This window comes from Gastrolobium bilobum, unplaced genomic scaffold, assembly GCF_033153095.1.
Source record: "Gastrolobium bilobum isolate Gb01-03AN ecotype WA unplaced genomic scaffold, APGP_CSIRO_Gbil_v1 utg38165, whole genome shotgun sequence".
NCBI classification, from domain to species: domain Eukaryota; kingdom Viridiplantae; phylum Streptophyta; class Magnoliopsida; order Fabales; family Fabaceae; genus Gastrolobium; species Gastrolobium bilobum.
The window spans coordinates 250,129-263,437 of NW_026897238.1; the positions used below are offsets into that span (position 1 = coordinate 250,129).

At 39.3% G+C, this 13,309-nt stretch overlaps 1 pseudogene; it reads right to left on the reverse strand.

Annotated features, from left to right (window-relative positions):
* Nucleotides 1-6,308: 6,308 nt before the first annotated feature.
* Nucleotides 6,309-7,715, reverse strand: LOC133305101 (UDP-glycosyltransferase 43-like; annotated as a pseudogene).
* Between the last annotated feature and the right edge of the window lie 5,594 nt (nucleotides 7,716-13,309).

The following is a 13,309-nucleotide window of genomic DNA, read 5'->3' on the forward strand; positions in this document are numbered from 1 at the left end:
ATTAAAGGACAATGGTTAATGTTAAAAATTAGAGTTTCTAAATAATTTATGAAATTACGAACGTTTAGTGGAATAGGCGAAAGATTTTAATTAATTTGAATCGCGTGAGGTGGCTGTGGGATCCACCCCACTTAAGTGAGCTTAAGACACCTAAGCTCAATCACTATTCATCATCACCCTCACTCTTTCTCTCTCATAAACCCGCGGATTCCCCCCTCCCCCCACCATGGCCAAGGTTCTTTGAAATTTCTTTCTCTCCTAACTCACTCAATACTACCTTAAATCAACCAAAGTTTGTCACCAAAGTTGTTGAAAATCATCATCCAAACACAACCATGATAGTCTTGGGCCTTGAAACTCCGTAAATTTAGAGAAAATCCCCCCCAAACCAGTAGCCAGAGTGTGGAGATTTGTACTCTTGGAGTTATTTGATCCTCCAATGCTTTAGTATGTTGTGGAGGAGTCCTAGGCCAAGCTTTTGAGTAAGTTTCAACATATTCTATTGGTTAGATTAATTAATTCAATTTAATGAACCCTAGAGTCATTTTGAATGAATTGATGTAGTTAGAGAGCTCAAATTAAAATTGTGTATTAGATGAAAGTGACTTAGAATGATGTTCTAGAGTGGTTAATGTCATAAAAATTATTGGTGAATTGTTTGGCAACTTAGCCAATTTTGGAGTTGATGATGCATGACTTTGTGAAATTGATGTGTTGAATGATTGTGTAATTGAGTTGTGAAATGGTTGTATGAGTGAATAATAGGGTTGTATGATGTGTGGGGATGTTGAATTGGATTGGATAATCTTGGTTGAGGAACATGATAGAATTCAACCATATTGGGGAAATTGGAGTGTGATGTTGTAAAATCATGCAATTGATGTGTTGTGTTGTTAAATGGTATTTAGAGGTGTTGTGTGATGAGTGGATGCATGGAAAATCAAAGGAAAAATACTTGGAGTGTGTGTGAGTGTACATTGGACCTGGAGGAAATAATTAGAAAAAAGATGTTGTGATGGTGTAGGATGGAAAGTGAGACCTAAAATGGTGTGGTGGTAGTCTTGGGATGCTAAAGAAAAATTAAAAGAAAATAAAGAAAAATATTTTGTAAATTAAGCCTATATTGGCCGAACCTACCATGTGGGAGAGGGGATTTTGGTATTTTGTAATCTTAGTTGATTGCACCCTGTATTGATGATCCTTGAGTGATCATTGTAGGTTGCCTCCCTCAGAATTGAACTCGGAACCGTGAGCTTGGTGGATTGCCTTTGGTCCCGGACCAAAGGGATTGTGGTAAGTGGTCTTGAATCTATGCTTGTATAATTGATAAACTTGCATATATCTTGGTTGGTTGAAATTGAAATGGAAATGGCCTATGTGTAGGCATTTCTAGTGAACCAAGCTTGGTGATATTGTGTTTGGGAGCTATCAGGCGGAGGAGATTATTAAGGTAATCCCTTAGTACTGGGGTTTGATCCCCATGTGTGCTCCACCATGCCCGTTGAGGGTAGTGGTTGGAGGTGTATGTTAGTAATGTAGTATAACATGTTCATGCATTGTTTTATGTTTAGTGGTACATAGGATGTACCGAGTCTCTGGTCAATAGACAGTTGCCTTCGGGCGTTACGGACTTCCACTGGATAGGTCTTCATGAGGGAGTTTAAGTTGACATGGGGTCGTGGTGTGTCATCCGTAGAGGAGCACACTAGGAAGTCTCGGGTGTATATGGATGGAGGGTGCCTCGATTGATGTTCTGGGAACACTCCTTAGTTTGAAACCCGTAGGCTATATGTCGAGGCCAATAGGCCGGACGTTGCGTGGCTTTGGCATTGACCATTCCAGCTTCGTCGTATTTTGTTTCTCTATGCTTCCCTACTTCACTAAATTCCTTGCTTTATCCTGTTTTATATGTTGTATTATATTATTGATATGCATCGAAGTGAGCCATTGGGCAGAGTAATCTCCAGAACCTCTGGGTTACTGAGATATATTCGTATATCTTACCCCGCTTTGGGGATTTTATTTGAGGTAGTGCCAGTGGTGTGGGAGCGACGGGCAAGAGGCCCGTAGGGTGAGCTTGGACTTGAGCTATTTTGCATTTTATGGCCATTGGGCCTAGGCTAGACTTAGGGCATGAACACTGTATGTAGAGTTAGGATTATGCATTGTATCATCGATGTTCATGCCATATTTTGTCTTAAGTTTAGCTTATGTTTACCACATTTTATTTGGAGGATTTATGTTGTATATTTATGTTGTTTCTTTAAGGTTGTTGTAATATTTGTAAAGAAGTTGTAATTTGTATTATGGAGACTTGATGTAATATGGAAGCATATGTATATGATGAAAGGGCAATAGACCTATTCTAGGATTGATTTATGTTTTATGTTTCAAGATGCATGCAAATGAATACTGTGATTGAAATTAGTTTAACTTTGAGAAAGTAAGCATGGATTATGAATATTGATCAAATTGGATATAAATTGTGAAAGGTTGTAAGAGCACCAAGGCATTGCTGGTTTTTGAGTGCCACCAATGATTATTAGGTACAAAATTGAGATTTGATAACACACCTTCAAAGATGGAATTTATTGGAAAAACAAAGGAAACTCTGGCGAAATTTCTAGAAATTGGCAGAATTTGGGTGAATTTTGAGAGTGTATATCTCCCTCCACAAAAGTCCAATAAGGACTTTCCATACACTGTTTCAAAACTTGAGATGTCAACTACCTTGTGTCAAAATTTGAGAACCATAGGAGGTGTGCGCCGCCTTGTAGAAGCTAGAGAGCATGAACTGCTCTGGATGCCCCTGTGCAGGGGACTGCTTCTGGTAGATTTTGGGAATTTTATTTCCGCTTCGTTTCTTGGAAAAATTAGGTGTATGATATGTCAGATTGAATTTTGAGGTGTCTAGTTTGACAGTATAAAAATTTAAGAGCAATTGGATGAGTGGATTTTCCAGAATCATTGAGAGAGTGAGGGCTGTTTGGAGCCCTGTTCGGGGTTGGTTGGCAGATTTGCTTGTTCAACTTCAAACGACGATAACCAAAGCAAACGAGAACTTTATAACTCGTGTGATAGCTTGTTAGAAAGATAATTAAGTCTAGAATAACATACTAAAAGTTGAGTAGCACACAACTTACAGATTTTATGTAGTAATTAAAAAAGACCAAACTATATTTGGATAGGTAGAAAACGTAAAAGTGAGATTTAGGCTAAGTGAGTTTATGGGAACCTTTTAGTGACTTGAGAGAAGTGTTATATTCTAGTTAGGTAGTTTAAATAATTATTCTGCAAAGAGTTTTCAGTTACGGACATAGCTTTTATTTATTACCCTTTTTTTGTTTTAAATGCTCGCGTAATAAAAAGGAAAAAGTTTACTCGCATTTTTATAAATGAATTGATGTGATTGTAACTGCGCTTAATATCATAATCAATGTTAACAATAACGGTGTACAACAGGCTGTTACAAAATTCACCTCTTTGAGTCCGACTCCCCTTGTCGTGATGCTTTAGTATCTGAGCTCCTACTTCTTTCGCGATGACTTTATTATATGAGCTCGGCTTCACATATCGTGGCTTTTGAATTTGAGCCACGCTTCTTTTGCGGTGGCTTTCATATCTGGGCCTCGCTTCTTTTGCAGTGACTTTATCAAGTTGATTTGCAAGTCTTAAATGTATGAACTTGGTTTCCCCCCTTCTATTTTCTAGCCCGGCTTCATAAACCGTGACTTTATAATATTTAACTAGGCTTTTTGCTGAAGTTTCAATTGCTAAGGCGTCATGAGGACTTGATTAGAGTCGTTTCCACCTACCTTTTAATTTTTGGCTCGGTTTGGTTTATCGTAGCTTACATGTATCGACTTGGTCAAAGTCATTTTAGATCACGACAATGTCCTGCTATTTTCCCTGAACCTGGCTTGATGCCCTGGTGCATGTACTGCTCTTTTCTTTGAACACGGCTTCGTACCAAGGTTCACGCAATGTTGGATTTCTATTTAGACTTCAGATTATTTCGCTGTATAGTATCTGTGAGAGCGTCTCTCGTCTTTTGAGTTTTAACCCGGCATCGCATACCACGTGGTCGTGGGTTCGTTCCTCACAAATAACGCCAATGTTCTATCTTTTTGACAGATATGTTCAATCAGAGATTGTCAATGTTTTTGTACATTCTATGTTCCCTCTCTCAAGTATCTATGAAGGAGATATCTTTGAAGGTAGGCAGGTAATTGTGTACAATAATACTGACAGCATAGCCAAAGAGTGAGATGTGTGTACACTGACAGTTAAGAGAGAGGGGGTTTATAATATGTATACCTTTTTGGCTTAATCCTTTATTTGTAGATGAGTTACCTACTAGTAGTGGAATTCTAGGCCTCTTAGAAATAATGAGAGCTCGATTCTTGATCCATTACTGTAGCAAAGAATATTCTTTTAGCTGTTAACCCTTCTTGAGTCTTCTAGAATGTGTACCTTTGTCAGGTCTATAACAAATTTAAAAACAAAATACAATAAATTTAAGAGTAAAACTCATTTTGGGTCTCTAACAAAAACACGGTCCCAACTTTTGTCCTTTACAAAAAAATTAATCCCAAGGTCTCTAAAAAATTCAAAGTGGACTCATTTAGTTGAAATCGTGATCCTCACAAATTCAAAAAAGATCCACATTAATCTCTCAAAAGGACTAAAATGAGTCACTTTGAATTTTAAAGGACCAAACGATTAATTTTTTTTTTTGTAAGGGACTACAGTGAAGACTGTGTTTTTTGTTAGGGACCCAAATGGAGCTTTAATCTAAATTTAAATACAATTCATGAATGTTTATTTTTAAAAATACTTATTATAATTATAAAAATATCTATATTTAATTTAAAAGAATTTAAATTTGAAATTAAAAAAAAAGACATACATTGTTCTTTAAGAGAGAGTATAATAATATATTAAGACACTCTAAGAAAATATAATCTAAATTGATAAATAAAAAATAAATAATTTAATTGATTATTGTTTAAATTTCATGGGCTCATTCTCTGGACCAGAAAACTATTTGGAATTTCTAGCAGGTAATAAAAATCCAAAAAATGCTTGCTGATTAAATTAAAATAAAAATGGGGAATAAGAACGGGAATAGACAGAATCCAACAAGCATTAAACAAGTCTTCTGCAGCTCCAATGGACGTTTATATTTCTCACCGTACGCAAAATCAGACCACCTTGCCTTTTCTCAGGCAAAGGAAAGGAGATAGACTTATAATAGTTCCAGTCAGTATCATAAACCCATTGAAGAAGGAAAAAAAAATGATGATTGTGCAAACATGACAATATGACATCAATCAGATGTAGCTAAAATAAAGGATATTCACATGGATCACGCTAAAGCTGGCTACTTGGCTTAAGTAAATTTATTCCTAGTCCCTAGGAAACCAAAAACAACATACTCTCCAAATAAATATCCGAATATACCCAAAAACTCAGTAGTTGAACCGTGAACCATGTGAAGAAATAATGTCAAAATATATGAAAAGGAAAAACCTCAGTATTTTGCAAGCAATCATTGTAAACTCAGCATCAGCAATAAAAAGCGCACTAAAACATCGACGCGGACAGCTATTCTGCAATATGACATGCCAAGAAAATGTTCAAAATACCATGAAAGAAACTTTTGGGTCAAAGTCCATTATGCCTTGAACGAGAAATGCGTGATGCATTTCTAATACCATAAAGTTGTTGAAGATGTGATTTTATTATAACCCGTGACGCAGAACTCGATTTTCTTGCGGAATAGTTATGCAGAACACTTCGGAGCATCAGAAAAAATGTAAGAACAACTTCTTCTTTTTCTGGTATTTAATGTAAGAACAACTTAGTATAAAGTTATTCTAAACCACAGAAACATGCTGCAAAAACTATTAAAATAAAATAAAAAATAAAAATAAAATAAAGGAAAAATGTTTATAATTTTAATTGACATAAAGTTATGTCATCTTAAGAGAGATATACACAAAATAATATTTTTTATTTAAAATATAAATTAAAAAAAAAATCACTCATTTTTTCTCTTATAATTTTTATTTTTTGTGTCTATTTCTCTCTTCAAAATGACATAACTTATGTCAAGATAGTTTCAAAATACCAAGATTAGTAACATGGGATGTATGATGCACCCGACCATGTTAGGGTACATCATTTCCAACACAAGAATCGAGCGTCGCCCAACCCAATTAATTGATATCAAAGTTTCACATGAGCACAATAAGAAAACTAGTTATATAATTTCCTTAAGAAAATAAATTGATAACATGGGTTGGTTAATTCGTCAACTCTTGAATCAGGGACACTAGGGTAGTGTAAGATGAACCATTCTCGACCACTCTAAACTTGTCAGACATCTCCTTCACCTTTCTCCTGATCTCATCACTACCGTTCATCAGGCACTTCACACCGTTCTCAACTTCCTCCGCCCGCACCAGATCCCCACCCAACTTATAATCCAACCTAATCTCCACTGCTAAACCCAGTTCCTTGACCATCTCGAACGCATTCATCTGTTGCTCCGCATACACCGGCCACGTGGCAATAGGCACGCCGTGCCACAAGCTCTCCAATATCGAGTTCCAACCACAATGCGACACGAAACCCCCCACAGCCTTGTGGGCCAGCACCTTCGCTTGTGGGACCCACCCACACACCAATCCCATCCCAACCGTTCGTTCCAAAAACCCATCCGGCAGCACACTCTCGTGACTTGCATACTCACTTGGGTCCTCTAACTGGGCCTTAGGAGGCTCCCGCAAAGCCCACAAGAAACTAACCCCGGCCCGTTCAAGCCCAATCGCTATCTGTTCCACCTGTCTCGCATCGAGGCTTCCCATGCTACCAAAACAGAGAAACACCACGGACGAAGGAGGCTGCTGATCCAGCCACTCCATGATACGATTATATTGGGCCGCGTTCGGGTCCCATCGGGCCGACCCATCAAGGTCAAGAATCGGCCCAATTGGGTAAACGGGTGGCAATTTCAAATCGCGGCGGAGTGAATCAAGCGCGTGAGGTTCAAGCTCCTATAATGTATTTACGATAATGCCCTTTGTTTCCCTGTACCTTCCCGCATGATGTAAAACCCAAGAATACCCGTCTCCCTCCTTCAAGATGAGGTTGGGCAAAACGGGTCGGGGCAACGGGTTTTTGAAACTCGGGATCGCAAACTTTTCCGAGTCGAGCGACTCGGTTAGGGGCAGGTGGAGCGCGAAGCCGAGGAAGCTCGCCGGCGACGCGAAGAAGAGATAGCAAGGGACGGCGAGCTCGGCAGCGACGTCGATGACGGTGGTAGAGAACATGTCGACGAACAAGGCAACGAGTCGAACTGAGTCAACCGAGTCGTAGGCTGACTCGGTAGGCATGAGGTTGAGGAGTGCGTGTTTGACGTGGTGCTTGTGTTTCTGTATGAGGAGGGAAATGAAGGCGACGGAGGAGTGGTACTGATCCGGTGTGGGCGGGTCCACCGTAGGAAGGTGGAGGAATCGGATATTAGTGGCCGAGGAAGCACGGGCTTGGACGTAGGTGTTGACGAGTGGTCGTTGTGGCATGTTGATGATGAGAACGGTTGCAGAGAATCGAGGGTCGTGTTTGGTTAGGAGGTTAGCGAATTCCACCATCGGAACAAGGTTGCCGAGGGCTGGGGTAGCGATGAAAGCCACTTCAAATCTAGTCATGATGAGGGAGCTGTAGTGGCTGTGAGAGATTGAGATGCAAAAAAAGTAAATCAATAAACAGTTAGCGGGTATTAATATAATTTTTTTTTTTATAACAATATAATATTATTTTAGGTAGCTGACAAACATGTTCTTAAACTTTCTACTTTTGGCATATACGGATTGATGAATATTACGAGAAGCGTTTGTTAGAGGAGAAATTATTTTTGTCTGAGAATTTTGATTTTTATTTATGATAATAATCAAAAATTTAAATTAAAAAAATTTAATTTTCTGAAAATCTTGAAAAATGACATATACCAAACGCTTCCGTCGTATAATGGTATTGCACTATTGCCGAACAAATTTCACCAATTTGAGATGAGAAAAGTTAATATGTTTGCTAAAATATAATAAGAAAAAGAGGTCAGCTTTGTAATCTTACCTATGAAATGTTTAATTACTTGTTGAAAAACCGTAACCTTTATATCATTGGAACAATCGGATGAAGAATTGAATGCATCGATTGGAATTTCCCAAATAGTGTGCATCAGACAATGCTAACACTAAAATATCGTAGTAATAGTTTAGAAACTTAAACCCTAGGGGAACTTAAAAATGTTGTCACCGTAGAAATGAGTCGATTAACTCTAAACACCATCTGTCAATATAATCTCCATCTTTCCCATTTTGTCCTTTATGTAATTAAAGTGCAGTAGCTGAACAATATCAGATGCTGTTCCATTCACATCTGTTACAGTCAAGACGTCAAAGAGGACGATAGGTGCCCCATGCTGGGTAGCAGGCAATGTCCAATAGTTAATAATAGTAGAGTAAAATTCCTTTTGGATATCTGACAAAATATACAGTCTTTATTTTTGTCCTTTGCAAATAAAAAGTTAATTTTTGATACTTCTATAATCCTAATTTTTTGAAATGTGGTTCCTCAAAAATTCAACGAAAACATAATATAATTTCTAAAAAAGAATTAATATGTATATTTTTTTTGTAAAGTACGAAAATGAAAATTGTATTATTTTTTTTGTTAGGGAGGGACTTTACGGAGGCTTGACGCATTGTGTAGTGCAATTGTAGAAAGGAAGTGTCATTGGGTGGTTCAGGTAGTTAGATGAAGTAGAAGCATTTTTTTTTTGTTAGTAATTGAAGTAGAAGCCTTTTACTAAGTGTATAAAAGAGAGCACTGTAGCCTTTTTCTTATATCGAATAAAGAAATCAATTATTCAGTTTCTTCTTTTTTTGTTCTCTTTCTCATAGCCTCAAGCCATGAGGCTTTATCATTGGTGCTTTCATCTGGAACATTTTTTGCATTCATGATGCTTACCAACAATGCATGGAGCAAAGGTTTCAGGAAAGTCAAGCTCGTATGGAGCAGCAATGGGAGGAGAATCCGACTCATATAACGTCCTTGACGACTCAATTGCAACAAATTCATCAAGTTGTTCTTGGGTTGAAAAACGTTCTCGTGACCCTTCGATTTTGAGGATCTCACATTCGACTACGGATCCAAAATTTTCTTTTCCTTCAAATTTTCGAGGAGATGCGAACGACCCTCGCTCTTTACTGAAGTTTTTGTGTCTTGAATTACCATCATTCAATGGGTCAAATCCAAATGCATGGTTTTCAAGACATAAATGTTCTTCAATCTACAAGTTCCGGAGGAGTATAAGGTGTAGCTCGTTAGTTTGAAGATGGAAGGTCCAGTAACCCCATGGTTTCAGTGGATTTACAAAGGGAGTGTTGTTTGTACTTGGAATGAATTGAAAATAGCTGCGTCAATGTTTTAGGGTAGAGGGTTATATGGATTTGAGGGGTGTTCTATCCAAATTGTTCCAAACTGGGTCTCTTAGTTACTATTTTTGTCAGTTTGAAGCACTCATTAATCAGGTCACTAAATTTTCATATTAGATACTAGCCAGTTTCTTTATCTCGGGGTTGCATGTTGATCTTCAGAGAGCAAGCCAATTTCATAACCCCGAAGTTTTTTCATCAAGCTATGCAATTAGCAATTGCTTATGAGCACATCATAAGGAATTGCGCTCATCATTTTCACCGCAACCTTTTAAACGAACACTGTAGAAACCCATTAGTGTTGTTACTGATTATCAGCAATTACCTAGCTCCACCACAGTAGTAGCAACACCTCTTAAACAGTTGCTTGCATCTGCAACGAGTAATGCAATTAAGAAGCTCACACGTAGGGTTGACAAAACGGGTCAACCCGGCTCGACCCGGCCCAACTCGTGTTCAACCGGAAAAAAACGAGCCGGGTTAGGGTTGGCTCGAAAAAAAATGAGCCAGAAAATCCAACCCAGCTCGACCCGAGCCGGGTTAGGATTGGCTCGCAGGTTGGCTCGAAAAAAAGCTCGCGGGTTGGCTCGAAAAAAAGCTCGCGGGTTGGCTCAAAAAAGCTCGCGAGTTAGCTTAAAATGTTGCCAACGGGTTGGCTCACGGGTTGCTGAGTGTCCATTGAAATGAACCGAGCAACCCATTTCTTTGATCTAGATCAAATCCTGCAACAAATTCATTGGCTGAGAACTCTACCATGTCAATGAGATTCACATCTCAATACAGAACAAGAAAAAAAAATAAAGTTGAAACCTTTTAAGTCAGCACGAGTTGCAGGTGAGCCATCTCTCTTGAACACAACTTTCCCATTATTAACAGCAAGAACCCAATAATCCTTGGATAACTTCTTTGCACAGTACTTAGCTACAGAAGTAGATGGCCGAATTTTATGAAGACCTCGAGGTGTTCCAACTATAACATGAGTTGCAGAATAAGCATTTGCTTCTCGAACCAGAATGGGTACGGGTAGGGCAATTTTTATATTATTAATTTTTAATTAAAAAAAACCCAACCCGCGAGCTAGCCCGTTTGATCCGTGGGCTGGCTCGTTTTTGTCCGGGTTGGCTCGGGTTGGCAGCTCATTTAGTCCAACCCAACTCGGCTCATTTGTGACGGGTTACGAGGGTTGGCTCGTTTTTGCCACCTCTATTCACACACAATGAAATGCAGAATAAGAAAGAACTTGGGTTTTGCTATAATTGTGATGAGAAATGGCCATCTCGTCATAAATGTAAAGCCAATTTATTACTTATGGTGGGTGATCCAGAAGAGGTGGAAGGAGAGGTTGAAGAAGATATACTTTGGCAACTAGATGATAAACAACATAAGTCATTAGATGCAATGCTACATTCTTTTCGTGGTGATAAAATTCCAAGGGCCCTTCGCTTTTGTAATCTCCTTTATCATCTTAATTGATTCAGATAGCTCATAACTTCATTTGTAGAGAATTGGTAGATAAATATCATCTACTGGTGTCTGAAACCCAAAAAATGAGAGTGTACCTAGGCAATGGAGATTTTCTGAGTTGTGATAGAAAATGCTCAAATGTGGAAATTAATATTCAGGCCATAAATTTGTTGTGGATTTATGGGTGATTGATTTAGTTGACTTGAGGATAACACTTGCTATTGCTTGAATGATTACATTAGGCAGAGTTTTACATGATTATACTGCCTTATCCATGCAGTTTAATGGAATTCGCAAAGAATAGTGCTGCATGGTGTCAATAGTGAGGCATTGCAGCCTAGCTTACATGCTTTAATGTCAAATTTTGAGGAAAATGTTGTTAAAGTTTCTATTCCAGAGATAGAAGCTCTTAAAGATAGTCTGCCTTATGACGTGTGGGAAGTTCTTCAGTTGTTTCAATTAGTTTTTCAGGTTCCACAGGGCTTAACTCCTTGACACAACTATAATCATTCTATCCATTTAATTGAGGGTTCACAACCAGTGAATGTGAGCCTTTATAGATATGCTCATGATCAGAAAACAGAGATTGAGAAGCATGTTATTGATTTTCTAGCTGCAGGGTTGATCAAAGAGAGCCAAAGCCCATTTTCTTCTCTTCTGCTCCTTGTTAAAAACAGGATGGCTCGTTGAGAATGTGTATTGATTACCTCCAATTAAATAAAATAACAATGAAGGACAAGTTTCCTATGTCGACAATTGATGAACTTTTTGACGAATTGAAGTTAGCAAGGATGTTCACTAAGCTAGCTCATCGAAGTGGGTATCAAATAAAATTTGGCAAGAAAGTTCTTACTTACTTGGTATATGGCATTTGTTCATGCTATCGTTCGTAGACCTTGTCTTCTTATGTAAACAACAAGGCAATGAATCTTCTCTTGTTGCAAAATAATTATTAAATTTGTTTTGGATGATAAAATAAATGACAAATGTTGTTTGGGCCATACGTTTGGCTAGATGAGCAAGAAGTTCCCTTGAATCAGGTCCTTTAATGTCTTTTGCTTTAGGGTGTGCATGAAAACCTTCCCGGAATCATTTTTCTTTTAATTTATGTTCCCTGAAACATAAATGGATAGAAAACTCGTTTGGTAAAATCGGTTTTTTTTTTTTTTTTGAAAACTGATCCTAATTACCTCTTTGAGGCGAATCAGAACCCCCTGGTATCCCCACGGGTTCAACTCTTTGAGCCGCCTAGGGGACTAATCCAGAGTTCGGGTGCGAGTCCAAGGATTACGGTACTTATGCCCCTCCCCAGATGGTGTTGGTGGGATTCGAACCGGGGTCCTCTCCCACCACTCAGTCCCCATGTTACCAACTGAGCCACCACACTTGGGTAATCGGTTTATTTTTTTGTTCCCGGGATAAATCGATTTAATTTTTGTACCGGGAAACAGAAAAAAGAATCAGAAAATTTCTGCCTTTTTGTTTCCGGACATAAAATGAGAAGCACTTATCTCTCTCAATCACTCTCCACTTCTACCATCATCACCACCACCACCACCATCATCATCCTGTCAAGACTACCGTCACCATCGTCACTGCCACCGTCGTACCACTAGTGACATTGTCACCCTCCACCACCACGATGTCACCGCCACCGCCACCATCACCATCACCTCCACCCATCACTACCACCATCCACCGTCACCACCACCATAACTATCACCGCCGCCACCAACACCACCACCGTCACCGTCACCACAACCATCACCACTATTGCCATCAACCACCACCACCACCACCATCATCATCGCAACCACCACAATCGCCAACATCGCCATCACCACGCCACTGCCACCACCTCTATTGCCACCACCACCACAATGCCATACCATCACCACCACTGTCACCAATCACCATTACCATTGTCGCAGCTACTACCGTCACCTCCGCCACCATCGTCACCACCACCACCATTACACCACCCCCGCCACGCCATCGCCACCACTACCATCACCATCACCACCATCACCATGATGCCATCACAACCACCATCACCATGATGCCATCACAACCACCATCACCATGATGCTATCACTGTAGGAATCTCACCAGAAATGCGGAAGCGCATCGAACCGACACGACGAGGGAAAAGATTAACCTTCATCGTTTTGATTACCTGGAAGGGCGTAGTTATGTGACCACGAACAATAGTTGTTCCCTCTATGATCGATCTTCCAGACTATCTCTCGAGGAGGATGAGATGGTTGTGTGGGCAACCGTTCAGATGATGAACGTCTGCCTCTTGGGTTTGTTTCTGATGATCTGTTCACCTTGGAGGCACAAGA